The 18,532-nt window shown below is 38.4% G+C and overlaps 1 non-coding gene across 1 annotated transcript; it reads right to left on the reverse strand.

The window, feature by feature from the left end:
• Nucleotides 1–11,394: 11,394 nt before the first annotated feature.
• Nucleotides 11,395–11,467, reverse strand: TRNAM-CAU (transfer RNA methionine (anticodon CAU)). The gene has a single exon. It is a non-coding gene; the product is annotated as a tRNA-Met (tRNA).
• Between the last annotated feature and the right edge of the window lie 7,065 nt (nt 11,468–18,532).

Here is an 18,532-nt window from a genome sequence, read left to right on the forward strand (position 1 = left end):
ACGCTAACCGCAAACTGCAAGGATCCCTACAAAATTCTGCAACCGAGTGCATACATAAAAATCCACTGCACCACCTGGCGCGACTTTGAAATGATGGAAGCCTTCTGCATCCAGACCGGACAATCATTTGCCACAGAACTTCCGAAACAAACACGCCCAATCAAAGTAGTCATCCGGAAGATGCCACTCGACACTCCAACGGCTGACATACTACAGGACTTGAAGGACCAGGGGTTCACCCCAACCAATGTGGTCCAGATGAGGGGACGCAGTGACCCGTCTGGCAACAGGCCCCTGTTTCCGCTATTCCTTGTTACTTTACCCCCAACGAACAACAAGATTTACGATCTCAAGTACCTTCTTAGTTACAGAGTGGCAGTGGAACCCTACAAGGGTCAGTCAATTCTCCAATGCTACCGATGCCAACGAGTAGGGCACACCACGCAAACATGCAGGGCGACCCCTCGCTGCATCAAATGCGAAGAATCCCATCTCTCCACTGAATGTCCGAAGAAAACGAGGGACACTCCGGCAAAATGTTGTAACTGCGGAGGCGAACACCCCGCCAACTACATGGGCTGTCCCACGCTCAAGGCGGCCAAAGCCAAGAGGAAACAGCCAACCCAACCACCAGCTAAGTCGGACCCTCCCTCAAAATCTGATACCAGCCGCAGAAGAAACAACGCTACATCTTACGCAGGAGCAGTCACGCCGGAAGACAAGAACAACACCAACCAGAAAACCAGGAGGCCCCCCAACCAAGAAACAAAGCAAAATCAAACAACCCAGGACAACTCCCAATCCAGAGAAGAAGACACCGAGGACAAACGCACTGAACCATCATTGGCAGACACATTCAAAGAGATCCGAGAACTCTTGTCGGGCCTCAATCTCCGTTCAATGCTAGAAAAGCTGCGAGTAGGACTCCGGAAGGTGAAAGAAACGACAGACCCACTAAGCAAAATCACCATCATGTTTGAGGTAGTCGCGTCCATCCTTGACGATGGCACCGACTAAAAGAAGAATCAACAGACAAGTCAAAGTGCTGCACTGGAACGCAGAAAGAATCCAAAAGAAGGACTGGAGGACTTTCTCCGCAGAGAAGAAGTGGACATAGCCCTATTGTCAGAGACCCACCTAAAACACACCTTACCCTAAAAATCCGCAACTACTCCACCATCCGTACCGACCGTCCCGACCGACCCCTTGGAGGAACAGCAATTCTAATCAAAGACAGTATCCCGTACGACCCTCTCCCTCTACCACCTCTACAATCCCTGGAAGCTACAGGGATCACCCTCCACTCAGCTAATGGACCGATAATAATAATAGCAGCCTACAAGCCTCACAACAACAACCTCAACGCAACAGATCTGCAAGCCCTGCGACAGCTAGGACACCGGATTCTACTAGGGGGAGACCTCAACAGTAAACATCCGGCGTGGAACTCCAATGTGTCAAACGCAAACGGAAGGATCCTCCACCACGCTCTCACCACCATAGACTTCACTCCCACGGCTCCAACGGAACCCACGCATTATCCAAGAAACGGCGGGATGCCTGATGTACTGGACATGGTACTGACAGCGAACCTGGCAATCCTAGGTATACCTCAGGTTATCCACGGCCTCGACTCGGATCATCTACCCGTTCTACAAACGATCGCAATCAGCTACCACTTCACAACTCGAACCCTTCCAACTCTGCGCACAACAGACTGGGACCACTACAGATCCTTGCTCAGCGACATGTTAGATCCACGCCGGATAATTGAAACAACGGAAGACATAGAGGCCACCACTGCGTCCCTGACCGCAGCCATCAACTCAGCCATAGCCATCGCCTCAACCACCTCAACAACGACTCATCCATCACACCAGACCACTCCAGAAGAACGACGCACCTCAGCCTTGATCCATTTGAAGCGTTGGGCCCGGAAGCAGTGGCAACGTACCAGTATTCCCCAGTTCAAAACACTTTGGAACCACCTAGTATCCAGAGTCAGGAAAAGACTCCTTCGAATCAAAATCAGAAACTGGAACCTCCACCTCCAGGAGCTAGATGCACCCAGCAGGCAATTCTGGAAGTTAGTGAAAAACATCACAAGACCAGAAGCAAACTCCAGAACACTCACACTTCAAACTCCACAAGGAACAATACACGAACCGGAAGAACAGGCAGAACTTTTCGCCCAGACCCTGGAAACCACCTTCCAGATCAACGCTACCAACACGCCAGCAACCACCACTGCAGCAGTACATAGATCCTACCACCTCTCCCGAATAGAAGACCCACCTCCTCCAGAAGCCCTCACAACACCGCGGGAGATACAAGCAATCATCAAGAGGATCAATGCACACCGGGCTCCAGGTCAAGACCGAGTGACGCCGCAAGCACTGAAGCACCTCCCGAGAAAGGCCCTGGTCCTACTCTGTAAGTTGTGCAACGCCATTATGAGAACCGGACACTACCCAGAAGCCTGGAAAGAAGCAAAAGTCATAATGCTGGCCAAACCAGGAAAGAAAAGATCAAACCCGGCCAACTACCGCCCTATCAGCCTGCTCTCGCATACCAGCAAGGTGTTTGAAAGAGTACTGCAGAGCAGACTTCAGCAATTCATAGAAGATCATGACATCATCCCGGACCACCAGTTCGGCTTCAGGAAAGGACACTGCGCGGATCAGCAGCTGGTACGGGTGGTAGAGAAGATATGTAACAGATTCAACGAGGGAGGCCACACCTTGGGGCTTTTTCTCGACATAGAAAAAGCATTCGACAAGGTGTGGCACGAAGGCCTCTTTCACAAGATGATGCTCCAGGGCACTCCGCACTACCTTCTAAGAATCACCAAATCCTTTCTTCAAGGAAGAACCTTTCGTGTTGCCCATGCAGGACACCTAACACCCTCCAGACCTATCCTAGCAGAAGTCCCCCAAGGATCCTGCCTATCCCCAACCCTCTACGCCATGTACACGGCGGACATTCCCACAACCCCCAACACAGCGGTAGCAACATTCGCAGACGACACGGCAATCTTTGCTAGCCATGGAAACATCAGATACGCTGAACTATACCTCAGATGACATGCCGAACTTCTCCACCGATGGTCTGAAGAGTGGAAGATCAAAGTCAGCGAACAGAAGACCTCAGTAGTAAACTTCACAAGAAACAGAAGAAGGGTTCACGTCAGGATCACCATGGCTGGAACACCCCTCCAGAACCGAGATGATGCCAAATACCTCGGAATAATACTGGACAGGAAACTTACATTTGCTCACCACATACATTCCATCGCCAAGAAAGCCAGTCAACGCCATCAAGCCTTGCTACCGCTACTCCTCTCCCCATCCCTCACCCTGAAAACCAAACGCCATATATATCAGATGAGCATTCGTCCCATCCTGATGTATGCCCACCCTGCATGGCAACACGCAGCAAAAACGCACCTCAGCCAACTACAAGTCATCCAGAACAGAGTAGCCAGGGCTATCACGGGACACTCGAGAGACACTCGCCTCGAGCAAATACATGAAGATTTGGAACTCCCATTTCTACATGACTACAGAATTCACAGATCAGCCAACTTCTGGAGGACAATCAGAGCCTCGCCACACCAACACATAGCCACCATAGGAACGGCCAACCCAAGAAGACGAACTTACAAGATGCCGCACCCCTAAAACGCACAAGAACTAAACTGACATAGGAACAGCAAAAGAGGAGCGCGACAGTTGCGTCCTCTCTCACAACAAATACGCACGCAAAACAAACGACAGTCAACAACACAAATGGAAGGCAAGGGCCCAAGCCCGGTACTTAAATCAACCACAAAAACCGCCAAGAAATCTCTGCTCTGTTCTGTAAAAGGAGCAGAATACGGTACCAAAAGAAACAACTAACATATGGTTCATTCGCTTTTGTTCTGGAAATTTCGATGTCAAGAATGAGCGATCAATCACAGAAAAAGTAGATGGTTCTGGTAAAAGTTAAGCAAGAACTGCCTGTCAGCAGTTATGACATCATCAATGACTTAAACATTCATCACCAAGTTAGATCATTTGGAAAAAGTTGGCTACGTAGGATTTTTAACCCCTTGGTTATATGAAACCCACATTACCACATTGATTATCTTGTTGTAGCATGTTTTAGGATAAGTTTTCTCGGGCTTTGCAGGAACTATTTGATTTTTAAAAATAATTAATTATTACTAGCTGAACCTGCGCTGTCTACTCAGCACATCGTTCTGTTATGACCATGAATCTCCTTTCCACTGTGAATGTCTCCTTACTCACACAAGTAAAGGATAGGAGACTCACAAAGGAAGTGAATTTATATGTATAGATGTTGGAATGAGTTTGTTGCAAATTTGTAGAAGTAACACGATATCAAGTGGAAATATTTTTTCTAATAAATCCATATCCGTCGAAGTACGCCTCATTGCGTCTCTTGAAGCCTTTGAAGTTGCCAGCATGCAATAGGTTTTGTCATTCAGATTTAAGCAAAGCCCCTGCAATGGCCGTCAACCCGTGATACGTAACTTCTCTACTGGTTGCCTAACACCATAGTTTCGGCCGCAACAATGTTAATTTTATGGGCTCAAAACGGTTAAGTAGAACAATAAGACACGGTTTTTGAAATTTGAGTGAGAACTGGACAATCTATACAAAATTTGGAATCAACCAGTGAAAATGGTACGTTTCTAGCACTTGTAGTTTTCAAGATCTCATTGTCGAAGGCTTGGAGACAAACATATAAATCTAGCATTTTAATATATAGACTAGCTGAACATGCGCTCTGTACACAGCGCATCATTCACATATGAACATGAATGTCCTTGTTATTCCTCACATCTGTACATGTCCCTTTACAGACACAAGTGAAAGACGTCTTGATAAAAATTGAAAAGAGATACCATAAAGCAGTGGTGCCCACCCCCTTATGTCTATGACGCACCCCCCCAATTGTCTATCCGTAGGTGTTCTTCCATGAAAAAAATCTTCTTTTCGATTAATTTTACCCCCCCTCATCAAACATATTTATATAGATTTTAACCCCCCCCCAAATATTTCAATGACGCAGTTTGCGTCATAGCCCCCCCTTGTGGGCACCCCTGCACAAAGGGGAGATTTTTCGATTACTTTTTCAATATTTCGCACCGGTTGCAAGATTTGAGTCTACTTCAGGCTGAAGTTTTTAATTCATGTATGATCAGTGTTTCCTTTCTTCTTGCATGCAGTATGTAATAAGCACATACATTACACACACAATTAATTATAATGTCAGTGATATATGGTGTTCATTGGCAAAACACTACAAACAATAAAGATTCATCATACACTGGAGAAATGGTTATCCTTCGTTTTCCATTATCATTTAACCATGAAACAAACGCCTGAGAGGTATGCAACCCCTGTATACAATTATGTGGTGGAATATATAATGTGTAGGATATGATGCTTTAGTTTTTCAACGAACTTAAAAAGTTCGTTACTGAATTCTCTATGTCTGTGTGTCCGTCCGTCCGTCTGTCTGTCTGTCTGTCTGTTGTTTGCATATTTTTCAATTTTGAACCCTGCATTCGATAGATCAACCTAGAAAGTGATTAAATTTTTCGCATCCCTATTACCGTTCCCGAGATATTGGCCAACAAATGGCCGACTTCCAGAGATTTAAGGAGACATATATCAGGAACTGTAAGTCATAAATAAATGATATTAATACTGATCAATATCTGAAAGGATGGTAAATATTTTGGTACCAAAGAGTAATTGGTAGCCACTGACCAATTGGCCATTGGTTTGGCCAATGGCCAGTTGGCCAGTGGCCACCAATTATTATCGTTACCAAAATGTTTACAATTCTCTCGGGTATTGATTAACACCAATATCATCTCTCTATGACTTACCATTTCCGTGATATTGGCCGAAAATTGCCAATTTCTAGATATTTAAGGAGCCATAGCTCCGAAACCATAATTTGTAGAGAGATGAACTGATATTGATCATGGACAATTGGCCAGTGGCCACCAATTATTATCATTACCAAAAAGTTTACCATACTCTTAGGGATTGATTAACACCAATATCATCTCTCTATGACTTACCATTCCCGTGATATTGTCCAAAAATGGCCAATTTCTAGATATTAAAGAGCCGTAGCTCGGAAACCATAAGCTGTAGAGAGATGATATTGATGTTGATCAATACCTAAGAGGATGATAAATATTTTGGTACCATATATATGACGCAAAGTGCGTCATTGAAATATTTGGGGAGGGTAAAAATCTGTATAAATATGTTTGAGGGAGTGTAAAAATTAATCGAAAAGAAGATTTTTTCATGGAAGAACACCTACGTCTAGACAATTGGGGGGGTTGCGTCATGGACATAAGGGGGGGGGGCACCACTGCCTATGAAGTGCAATGTGTGTGTATGTTGCAGTGTTCTTTGGCTTGGCAAAAACAATTTGACAAGAAGATACTGTCATCTACCAAGAACTGCTTCAAAAATTTAAAAAGTATAGGTTTTGACTCTTTTATCTTAGAATTTCCTTTCTTTTTCTGTAATTAGGTGTATTATTAACCCTTTGGGGATTTTTGGTAGGAATTCGTACCTTGGAGTAGTGTTATGTTTAAACGCTTGTTAAGCTCATATAACACGTATTGAACGCGTGTTTTTTTTATTGGCCGAGACAAGCATGATACCAAAGAACACCCCAGATGCGTTTTGAAACCGGATGATCAACTTGCCGGCGCCAAGTGTGCGCAGAGAAGCGTCACTTTTTTCTTGGAGCAAATTTTAAAAAAAAAAAAATCATTCCGGCCGTTAGTTTTCAAGACATCAGAAGGAAATTTTGCATACGAATTGTAGGCATCTTTGAGTGTTTCTCAATTTTTTGTAATCCCTACGTTAACTCGGACCCGGTCTCGAGGGGCGCAAATGTTCCAAGGGGATGACGTTTTCAGAAAAAAAAAATAGTTTTTTTGGGGGTTAAATTTCACGGTTCAAGTATACGATACGGATATATAAGTGGCACCATTCTAAAGGACATCTAATACTGAAGAAAAAGGCGTTTAACCATGAACCTAGACCAAACAGTAATGATGCAGTAAATTTTTAGAATATATATATATATATATATATATATATATATATATATATATATATATATATATATATACAGGGTGCGGTACGTAAAACCGGCCCGTCGTAATATTCTGGTATATTGTGTTTTTGGCAACACTTAAATAATCTACCTTCCTACCAAGAGATGGCGTGTCGAGGTCGGGTCAACTTACGTGACCTGCAGCAGTCACGTGCAGCCGCAGCCAGTGAAACCAGTTGAGAAAAAGGCCTCGTTGTGTTAAGCCGGGTGAGTGTCAGTGTGTGATATTGCCGTATTCGATACCCGAGCGTGTTGCCATTGTTGAAGGGTTCATTCTCACTGGATCTTTTGCGAAAACAAAGAATTTGTTTCAGGAGAAATTTCCAGGACGTTCTGTGCCAGCAAAAAGCACCATTCAGGAATTGATTGAAAAATGGCGGCGTACAGGATCGGTTCAAAATGCTCCCAGGAACAGACGACCATCTGTCTGCACACCTGAATTAAAGATGCAGGTGGAGGAGATAATGACAAGAAGTCCTCGAAAGTCAACCAGAAGATTGAGTCAACAGGTTCATGCAAGTGAGAGAAGTTGCAGACGTGTTTTAAGGGGAAATAAGGGGACATTTCATTTTATGTGTTCACTTTACTGGCCGGTTTTACGTGCCGCACCCTGTATATATATATATATAGATAGATAGATAGATAGATAGAGATATATAGATATATAGATATATAGATATATAGATATATATAGATATATAGATATATAAATATAGATATAGATAGATAGATAGATAGATAGATAGATAGATATAAAGTGGATCACTTTTAGACTTTAATTTTTTTCCGACCTTTGTTTTCAAGATACAAGACTGGAATTTTGTACACGCATTGTATGCACAACTGCGAATTGTTCTAGAGATTTCCAGATCCCTACGTAAAGCCAGACCCGGGCCACAGGGGCGCAAAAATTTTGAAAAAAGATTTAAAAAAAAAAACTCTAGATTATTCCGTTTCTGGGATATAATACGGAGAAGCGAGCAGTACATTTGGAAAAGATGCTTTATTCTAAATTTAAAAAAAAAATAAAAAAAAACGAAGCATAAACCATGATCATGCGGTAAATAGTAAGGAAGCAGTAGTTGTTTGAGTGAAAGTCTAAAATTTGCCTCAAAAAGTGGAAATTCCAAAAGTAAAAAAAAAAAAAAAAAAAAAACCTTACCAGATTTCAATATATGGACCTTAAATTCCCATCCGTTTTGCCTTCGCTCGTGCTCTGCTTCGCTTCTATGTCCTACATTAAGTAAACGCTAAACGCTAGAATCTTATTATTTTAAACGAGAAGTCCAACTACCATATATATATATATATATAATAAATAAAATAAACGCTGAAACAAGTATCTCCTTATTTTAAATGAGAAGTCCATATTGTGAATTTCATGTCCTAGAGATTCCAAAATATGTATATACATTTTAATGTAATAATTGCCACATTCATTTCAACGCTCTATTCCTTGTTGAATTTTCAAAAATCCTTCTTTATTGATACCTTACGTCACAAATCATATTTACTTTCAAGCTTAAGAGGTTTAAGCCATTACCGTATTTTACGGACTATAAGACTTTTTTTTTTTTGAAAATTGCCTCCAAAATTAAAGTGGGTCTTATACCGTACTCAAAATTAATATGAATATGTCCAGTGTTTGATTTAAAATTATTGCCAGTCTTAAAAATGTCCATACATTTGATGCCGCGGGAAACCTATTTCTATCTGGCAACAATGGATTAAACTGATAGCAGCAATGCACCGATGCGACGAACATGAGTTGCTGGGATTCATAAGCTTGCTAACACTATCTCCCTCCCATATTCCATTAAACTGTTACGGTAGTCATTTTTTAAAAATGCTTAAAAATTAGGTTCCGACTTATACTTCGTAAAAGACGGTATATAGACCTATATATACAGGGTGTTTCAAAACAACACCGAAAACGTTTGGGAGCTGATTCCCGATTCTAAAATAAGACAAAAAGTATAGACCAACCTGGGTGCACAAATGCTTCCTTTCGGATTTATAGGCTGCCGAAAACGTGAAAAAATTAAATTTAAATGCCCATAGCTCTGAAACTATTGGACCTACCGTAGTCGGGTCAAAACTTCACTTAGGAACTAATATGTGCTCTATCCTAAAATACATACTTCGGAATCTTAAGGTACTCACGCAACAGTTTTTATAGAATGAGTTTTGCTTCGGACATATAATTTGAAGTACTCACCAACTACCTGTGTAAAAGGTGTTGCGAAAGTACAGCAGGATTCTGAAACATGTATTTTGGATAGGACACATACTAGTTCCTAAAAGAAGTCTTAACTCAATTACGGTAGGTTCCATAATTTTGCAGCTATGGACCTTTAAAATTTATTTTTTCATGTTTTCGGCAGCTTATAAATCCGACAGGAAGCATTTGTGCACCCAGGTTGGTCTATACTTTTTATCTTATCTTGGTGTCGGGAATCGCCTCCGAAACGTTTTCGGTGTTGTTTTGAAACACCCTGTATATACATATATACGTTTCCCGCTTTTTCCCTCTACCAATTCTTTCATCTTCATCCGATACCCTTAGCCTAATGGGCATAATCGAGGGTCGTTAAGAGCCGGCGGGACTCAAGTGATCTTGACAAATCGAAGATAGAGTTTCTCCTTGCAATTCAAAGTGTTTCCTTATTTTGGCAACAGATGGGGTTGTCGCTGAAATGCCGTCAAAGCAAATGCACCCGTCCTTTTCCTTCGTTTTCCCCTGCATGTGGTCAAAGTTGGACAGCGTAGGAGGGGGATGGTTACGGCTGTAAATGGGACAGAAGAGTGAAATTCTTTTCTTTTGGCTAAAAGAGAAACAGAACTGAAGAAACAAATAAATAAGAGGGACCAACATGATATCAGCCGTCAGCTCCGTGTCAGAGAGCCACTCAAATATCTACAACGGTCACAAACATACCATAGAGAACTAAAGCACTTGTCGCCTGTCTCTTTCTCAAAGGATTCTACCTATGGTAAATAACAGAATAGTGCGGGAAGAATCTGATATAAAATGAAGAGCCATGCCAATATTAAAAAAAACAAAAAAAAAAAAAAAACACACACACACACACGGGAGAGTCGATATTCTAATTTATTTAGGGCCTTCGTGGTTTAAAAAAAAAAAAAACTTGGAATTGAAAGGCAGAAAACCCAGACAAAGATTTGAAATGTATTGACAACGTGAATCATTTTCTTAGTGGAATCCATTTCCTTATTTTCTTTTCAAAATATGACCACCAGATTTACCCTCTCTCTCGCCTTCACATTCGAATGGTCCTGGGTTCGATACCAGTTGCTGACCATCCTGAGTTTTTCCTATTATAACAGGAAAAAGCCGCAATGTTACATTCAGCCTTGGGGGCCGGCTTAGAAGGACAGGAGGGAGCACATGCCCTGCTTGATGTTGGTTTTTATTGGGGGAAATAGACCACTTCATTAACAATAGTATTAAAAGATGTGTCACTCATGTCCAAAATTATTGTCGCATGTCTATAAATATGTTATTGTAGGAATATAATTTGATAACGAATTCACCCGGTATTTCTTATAATGTTAGTATGCGTACAATCGGCAAAGACATGTATGTGGCAATTTTCATGTCAAAAGAGCAGTAAATAAGAACAATAAAACGAAAACAAAACTTTCGTGTCCATTTAGCAACATTTTATTTTACTCATTCTAATCTTCCAATTTATAATTACTGTATTTTCCTATGAAATTTACCACATATATTTCCCGATTGTACACATAGTATCAGTATTAAAAGTCTCCTGCAAAATCATTATTACATGATATTTTTACAAGAAGACAGTTATAGATATGCGACAATCATTTTGGACATGAGTGTACAAGGATGTAACAGGTGTTTGTTTCAAACATTAAATAAGTGTTCGTATAAATTGAACTTGTTTCCTGACGTCATAGAACTAAGAACTGTTGCAGAGCCATGTAAGTCCGGTGACAATACAATATTCCATTCTTACTTTCATACTTTGCAATATATCTATTTATTTTAAAAGCAAATTTTAATATGTTTTTATTTTCAACTTCCTTATCCTAAAATAAATACTAGCCTTTAACCAGCCCTGGAAAACATATTATATATAGTGGAAAAACATATTATATACAGTGGAAAAACATATGTTTTTCCAGTAATAATTATATCCTATTGTTGAACATTATGATATATATTTATGTGTAAAACAAATTTGCCCCTAGTGAGGATCGAACTCACGACCTTGAGATTATGAGACTCACGCGCTACCTACTGCGCTATCGAGGCAGTTATTTGAAAAACGTTCTCAATTAACATTTTTGTATTCTTATATGCATGAGAATTTGTCAGTTCAACACAGCCTGTATACATATAAATCTTTCAGCTTAACGACGCTCGATTATGCCCATTAGGCTAAGGGTATCGGATGATTAAGTAAGTGAATGAAGATGAAAGAATTGGTAGAGTGAGAATGAGGGAGAAAACGGGAATCAACCCGAGAAATTCCACAGACACGATGTTATCCACCACAGACTTACTGTTTGTATCATAAAAAATATAGTTAAAAACAGTAAAGAGGGTCTAGAATAGAAGTTTCAGTTTTGTCCGGTAGATAGCAACAACTAGATGTTTTTTTTTTTTTTGGCCATCTAACGTGAGCCATGGATGGACGCCGTTATGGTCACCGTTATCCATGAACTTGTTCCATTAACGAAGCCATTAACGAAGTCGATAATCAGTCTAGCTATCTATTACAGAAAATAAATAAATAAATAAATTTCTTTCGTGCAATAATTGTCATAGGGTAAGGGTAAGTATAAAAAGGTCTCAGCAACTCTTCCTGCCTAAACTAAGTTCACTGCTTGTTGGTTTTCTTAAGAAAATTCCCCTTAACTGACACAAAATTTTCTCTTTTCTTATCAAATTTTCCCTACTTTTTGAGAGTCCAATTCTTATGATAGAAATTATATGATAAGATTAATTTAGCTATATGAAAGCAAGTGCCAACCTCAATTGTTTTATTTATTTGCTTTCTACTTCTACTTTTTAAACAAAAAAATATACACAAATCCACCCAGCCAACAACCAGTGGCAGATCTACGTCGGATCCGGGGGTCCTAGCCCCCCAGTTTTCTGAGTAACGAAAATGATTTAAGCTATTATTTATATATTTCTTGAAGTTTTAGTGAACTCATGATATACTATTATAGTTTGGATTCTGGTTGCCCCCCCCCCCGCAGTTTTTAACTTCTAGATCCGCCTCTGCCAAGAACTGGTTTAAATCGTAAACTTTGAAGACACACCCTAGAGATGGCCAGACGGATACGGATCCTATAAGATCCGGATCCGAAATTTCGTATCTTGGATCCGGATCCGGAATTTCGGATCTTGGGTGCGGATCCGGAATTTCGGATCTTGGATCCGGATCCGAAGTTTCGGATCTTGGATCCGGATATCCGGTTCCTGGATCCAGATCTGAAATGTCGAAGTTCAGATTCGGACTCCTGTTTTGAATATTTTAGGCCTTAGATTCAGACCCAGACTTAAATATCCATATGTATAAAATGTATATAAAATTTACTAGGTGAATTTTATCTAACTTAGTGGGAAGACGATTCAATTTAAATGACAAGAGATTACATCAAAATCTCATTTTCACATTTTTCGGGGTTAGACCACTGTTGCGCACACCCCATCATTTAGTCTTTAGTATATTTTAAACGCACTACAATACAACGAGATACTTTGTATAAATTGATAATTACTTGTATTTTTGGGCAGAAAGTGCTTCTACATAAGCACTATACCAGATATAATATTAATTTAATAATAACAAAAGAAGAATGTTTTTAATATATGTAAGAAACATACATTATAATATAATTAGTTGCTATGTAGTTGTTGATAGATACCTAACAAACATGTACGATTGCAATACAGTCTATGTACATATTCGTTCAAAGAGAATCAACGAATAAAATTGTTTAAAACGTATCATTGTTTTGTAATTTCAATATAAAAGGTGAGAATACTAGTAAATGTAATCACAGAAGATATTTTAATGTGTAAACAATTACTACCACTCGAAATCTACTTATATTATTAGCCGAACCAGGTTGATGACTACCTTTGGTGAGTCGTTGTAAAAATTGTGGTTTACCTCACCCGGGACTCTTGTAAATTCATATCCCGAAGTAAAGTAAGGGTGAATTTACTTTTGTAATAAGGTTAATGACTACGAACTTGACAAGACTTAGAAGTGGTAAAATAACCACAAGAAAAATGAACGGTGAGGCAATGCAGAAAGAAACCAGTGATAGTGATAACGGTGAACGAAGTGCAGCACCAGGAATGACATTAGAAGACCGAATTTTACTAGTCTTACAGCGGCAAGAACAAACCCGAAAAGACGATATGGAAGCCATGAAGCAGGAATTAAAGCAGACGATAAACAGGCAATATGAAGAATTAAAGCAGACGATGGAGCAGAAGTCCGAGGAATCCAACAGACAATATGAAGAATTAAAGCAGACGATGGAACAGAAGTCCGAGGAATCCAACAGACGATTGGAGCAGAAGTCAGATGAGACGAAACAATTTATTATCCAGGCAATGAATGACATCACTTCGCAGTTTGATGAAAAGTTAAAAAGAATATCTGAGGATTGCCAGGATAATCAAAACCATCTAATCCAAGAAGTCAGTGGTGTAAAAAGGGATTTGGAAGTAATAGAATCTTCTGTACAGCAACAAAAGATTCAGGTCACGGATAACTCCAACCAGATACGTGTGAATACACAGTTGATAGCTACCTTACAAGAGAAAATCAGGACACTACAGATCAGGGACAACACATACCACAACAACATGGATAATGATCGTGTAGAATTCCCTTGTTCACAAGAGATGACTTCGCCTTCACCCGTATCTGATGAGGACATTATTTTGGAAGAAATTCATCCGAGAAGTACAGATGGGCGGAAAAGAGATGGCACAACTACACATCACGCCATAGGTAGGAATTGTCACTCAACAAGAACACGGAATGATAAAAGGAAGGTAAAGTTAAGCGTAAAGATGAGTGAAATACGTGCTATGAGTAAGTTCAGTGGAAAATGTAATGAGAATGCTACTTCTTTCCTAGAAAAATTTCAGGACGAGTGCAATATAATGTGTATAGATAGATCACAATATATGAAACTAATCCCTCATTTATTACTCCCACCATGTTCTTTATGGTTTAAAGCAGTACGAGATCACGTTAGTACGTATGAGGAATTCAAAGCAGCGCTAGTCGCAAATTACGAAAATGACTTTTTGCTTGCAAATAGAGATGCCACGATTAGAAACCAACATTTCAATCCTCGTTTGCACAAATCTGTTGTCGAGTTTGTTGTAAATACATACAACGAATTAAAAGTCGTAAATCCATTGCAATCGGAATCTAGAATCATAGCATCAATTCGAAATTTGCTACCGTTTAAGTTACAACAGATCCTGTTTTCTACCCAGTGTATGAGTTTTAACCATTTATTAATGCTTGTTCAATGTTATGAAACTCAATACCATGCTCTGAATCAACAAGCAGGAATAGGCAAAAGTAAAAATAATTCAGATCATTTTGTACCTGTTCGGAATCTAAATATCCGTAGTGTGAACGATACAGAACACAACCTAAACCGAGTGAATTCAAGCAATCAGAACGAGCAAAATAGGCAGAGCTATGTAGGGAATCCGCCTAACCTAATTAGTCGTGGCAATCCTTATGTAAGACCATATACCCAAAATAGGTTCAGAAATAGACGAAATACATGGCGAAATTCCAGGAATACAGTACACTACGTGGATAGACGTAATCGGGGGTTAAGAGATGGCACGTCGCATCAAAATCCAGATATTGATGCAATTCCTGTACAGAACAGTAATACGGGACATAATCATGATTGTGCTGTACAATGTACTTTATTGGAACCATACACGAGTATGAATTTAAACTAATTGCAGCTGATGTGGTAGGGGTTAAACCCATATCAGCTATAGATTCTTATGAACATTTATCTTCCAACTTACATGTTCATGTTAATGATGAAAACGACCTTTTACATGACGTATCTGTAAATAATTATTCGGAAATAGCAGTTAATAGATGTCAGTACCAATTTATGCCTGTAATAAATCGTTGTTGGTCCAAAGATGATACTGTCAATGATGGTTTTGATGTTGAAGAAAATTTTGTATTTTTAAAATCATACAGTACAGCTAAAATACCTGTCAAAATCAATGGGTTAAGCACAGAAGCTTTACTTGACACAGGAGCAAACGCCTCTTTATTATCATATTCGCTATGGAAAGCAATTACTAGCAATTATTCGAATCCTAAGTTACAAAAGGCTGAGAATCTTATTATAGTTGATTTTACCGGTAAACATAAAAAGAGAGTAGCTGGAATTACTCGTGTGACAATAGCTATTCAAGATTTTGAAATATCAATCCCTATTCTAGTAATAAAGGAACTGAATGAAAAATTAATTATGGGTTTAGATTTATTATCTCAATTGCGTGTCATGCTCGATTTTAGAAACCAAACGTTGACTATACCTGGCATACCTCAGGAAATCGTTCAGAAACTGCTTCCAAAATTAGATGATATTGCTTGTCAATATAATAATGTTCCTTATGTATTGAATAATGTTTCTGTTAGTTCAGAAAGTGGTAAATTAAATGATCAACGAACGAAAGACACACAAAATTTGATGGTTTCAAAAGACGATGTATTGTTTTCTGAGCGTGTTAAGTCACTCGAAAGTAGTCTTGATTTTACAGATAATACAGTAAAAGCTGACTTTAAGGATATCCTATACAAACATAAAAATGTCTTTTCAGAACGTCCTGGGCGTTGCAAGGATTTTGTTTATTCTTTTAAGGTTAAAACAGACAAACCCATTGTAACCAAGCCTTATATAATTCCATATAGATACAGGGAAAATGTACGTCAGCAAATTACAGATATGTTAAGAGATGGGATCATCAGGCTTTCACGAAGCCTCAAGTAGAGTCTTTGCAAGAAGGAAAATATCGGATCAAGGTCAATGACTTAGTTTTTGTTAAACAACATCCACAAAGTAATATGTTGTTAAAGAAGATTTACAAATTTTGTGACATTTTCTCAGGTCCTTATTTATGTTTTAAGGAAATAAACCCTAAAGTTTTTGAATTGTTGAACGCTAAAACGGGTACGTCAATTGGACTTCGTAATATAGATGAGTTGAAGGTTTGGAAACCTACCCAGTATACAAAAGAAAAATGGATGCGTCTAGTGAAAAAGTTAGTCGCGCCTGATATTCTTGCTCAAATACATAAGAATGAAGGAGACTAAAAAAAAAAATAAATAAATAAATAAATAAATAAAAGGGTATCTTCTGTTTGTGTAAAAATAGATTTATTTTCTTCCTTTTTGTTCGTCCGAACATAGGTTACGTTTAATTTTTGATTTTTATTCAATTTAATTTTCTTTAATTCTCATTAACCAATGATAATTTTCAAATGATTTTTAATTCTTTCTTGTTAATATGAAGAATTATAGTTCGATTCATTAAAAGCAAAGGTTATTTATAGTATATTTGATTTGTGTTGAAACTTAATTGTCAAAGATTATGTTAAGTATATGATTCATTCTATTAAGCTAATTATTCGACGACTGTCTTCATGCACAATCTTATATGTTACTTGAATAAGATCCTTCTATATTCTGACGCCCAATTGATACAATGCATACTGTAGAGTATCATCTAAAGTAATTAATATATAATGCGCCCTTGATCATGGTGACTCATGTTTTAAAATGTAATTGCTTCTTACTATTTTGAATTCGTATCCTTCGTTAATTATGTAAATAAGCGACGACGTTTTAATAATAAAATATATATTAATATAATAAAAGATAAATGATAATGAAATGAAAGATTTATTATAAATATATTTATATGAATGAAAATAAATAATGTTATATATATGCGAGGGTCGATCAAAATGTATAGGACATAATTAATGGAATATTGTTCTTGTAAACGGACCAGTGGTTCTTAAATATAAAATCCAAGCTCCCTTGTAACTTTTATATTCAGTCCCATCGTCGGGCGACATTTTTATACAACGAGATACTTTGTATAAATTGATAATTACTTGTATTTTTGGGCAGAAAGTGCTTCTACATAAGCACTATACCAGATATAATGTTAATTTAATAATAACAAAAGAAGAATGTTTTTAATATATGTAAGAAACATACATTATAATATAATTAGTTGCTATGTAGTTGTTGATAGATACCTAACAAACATGTACGATTGCAATACAGTCTATGTACATATTCGTTCAAAGAGAATCAACGAATAAAATTGTTTAAAACGTATCATCGTTTTGTAATTTCAATATAAAAGGTGAGAATACTAGTAAATGTAATCACAGAAGATATTTTAATGTGTAAACAATTACTACCACTCGAAATCTACTTATATTATTAGCCGAACCAGGTTGATGACTACCTTTGGTGAGTTGTTGTAACAAGTAATGCACTGCCACTTTCATCTCAAGTCAGTAGTTGTATAGATCTACCTTTTGTTATATATTAATCGAGTTAGGATTAAAATTCGATTCTTCGTGAGACCTATGATAATATTTTCAGATGGAGTTATAATGTTGGAAACGGCATAGCAATGCTGCATATTTTCTTTGTTCCACATTGGAAATTAATGTAGTCTATCTTATACAGTCGGCTCTTATGATTAATCCAATGATCTGAACTCCTGCAGCATTACGCTAAAATCATGAATGTTTTTTCATCATTTCTATATTTTTTTTTATTACGAGCAAAATAAATATCATAAGCGGTATTTTACATAATACATATAGACGCAGATCAGTCAGTTGATTGCTTAAAGTTTATAGCAAAGCTGTTACATCTCTAAGACACTGGCGGTCTTAGAAGAAAATCCATGGCTTTCCCATAAAATCTTAAATCTCTGTATATAAAAAAGGGCAGTCCTGAGTGACTGAGTGAGTGAGTGACAGATCACCACAGGCCAAAACGCTTAAGCTAGAAACTTGAAATTTGGACAGTATATAGGATTTGTGACGTAGGATACCACTAAGGAAGGTCGTTGGGAAATTTGTCGAGGAAGGGAGAAATGGAGTGTAAAATATTTCAATAAAATGGCCATATCTCCGAGATTCTTGATGTTAGATACTTCAAATTTAGTATTTGGCTTTCTCATTGAAAATAATTTGATACCTGTTTAAGTGTTTTTTGATATTTAAATTAAAAGGGGCAGGAAAGATGTAGAAAGTAAAAAA

The sequence above is a fragment of the Thermobia domestica genome, chromosome 10, assembly GCF_964235325.1.
Source record: "Thermobia domestica chromosome 10, izTheDome1.hap1.1, whole genome shotgun sequence".
NCBI classification, from domain to species: domain Eukaryota; kingdom Metazoa; phylum Arthropoda; class Insecta; order Zygentoma; family Lepismatidae; genus Thermobia; species Thermobia domestica.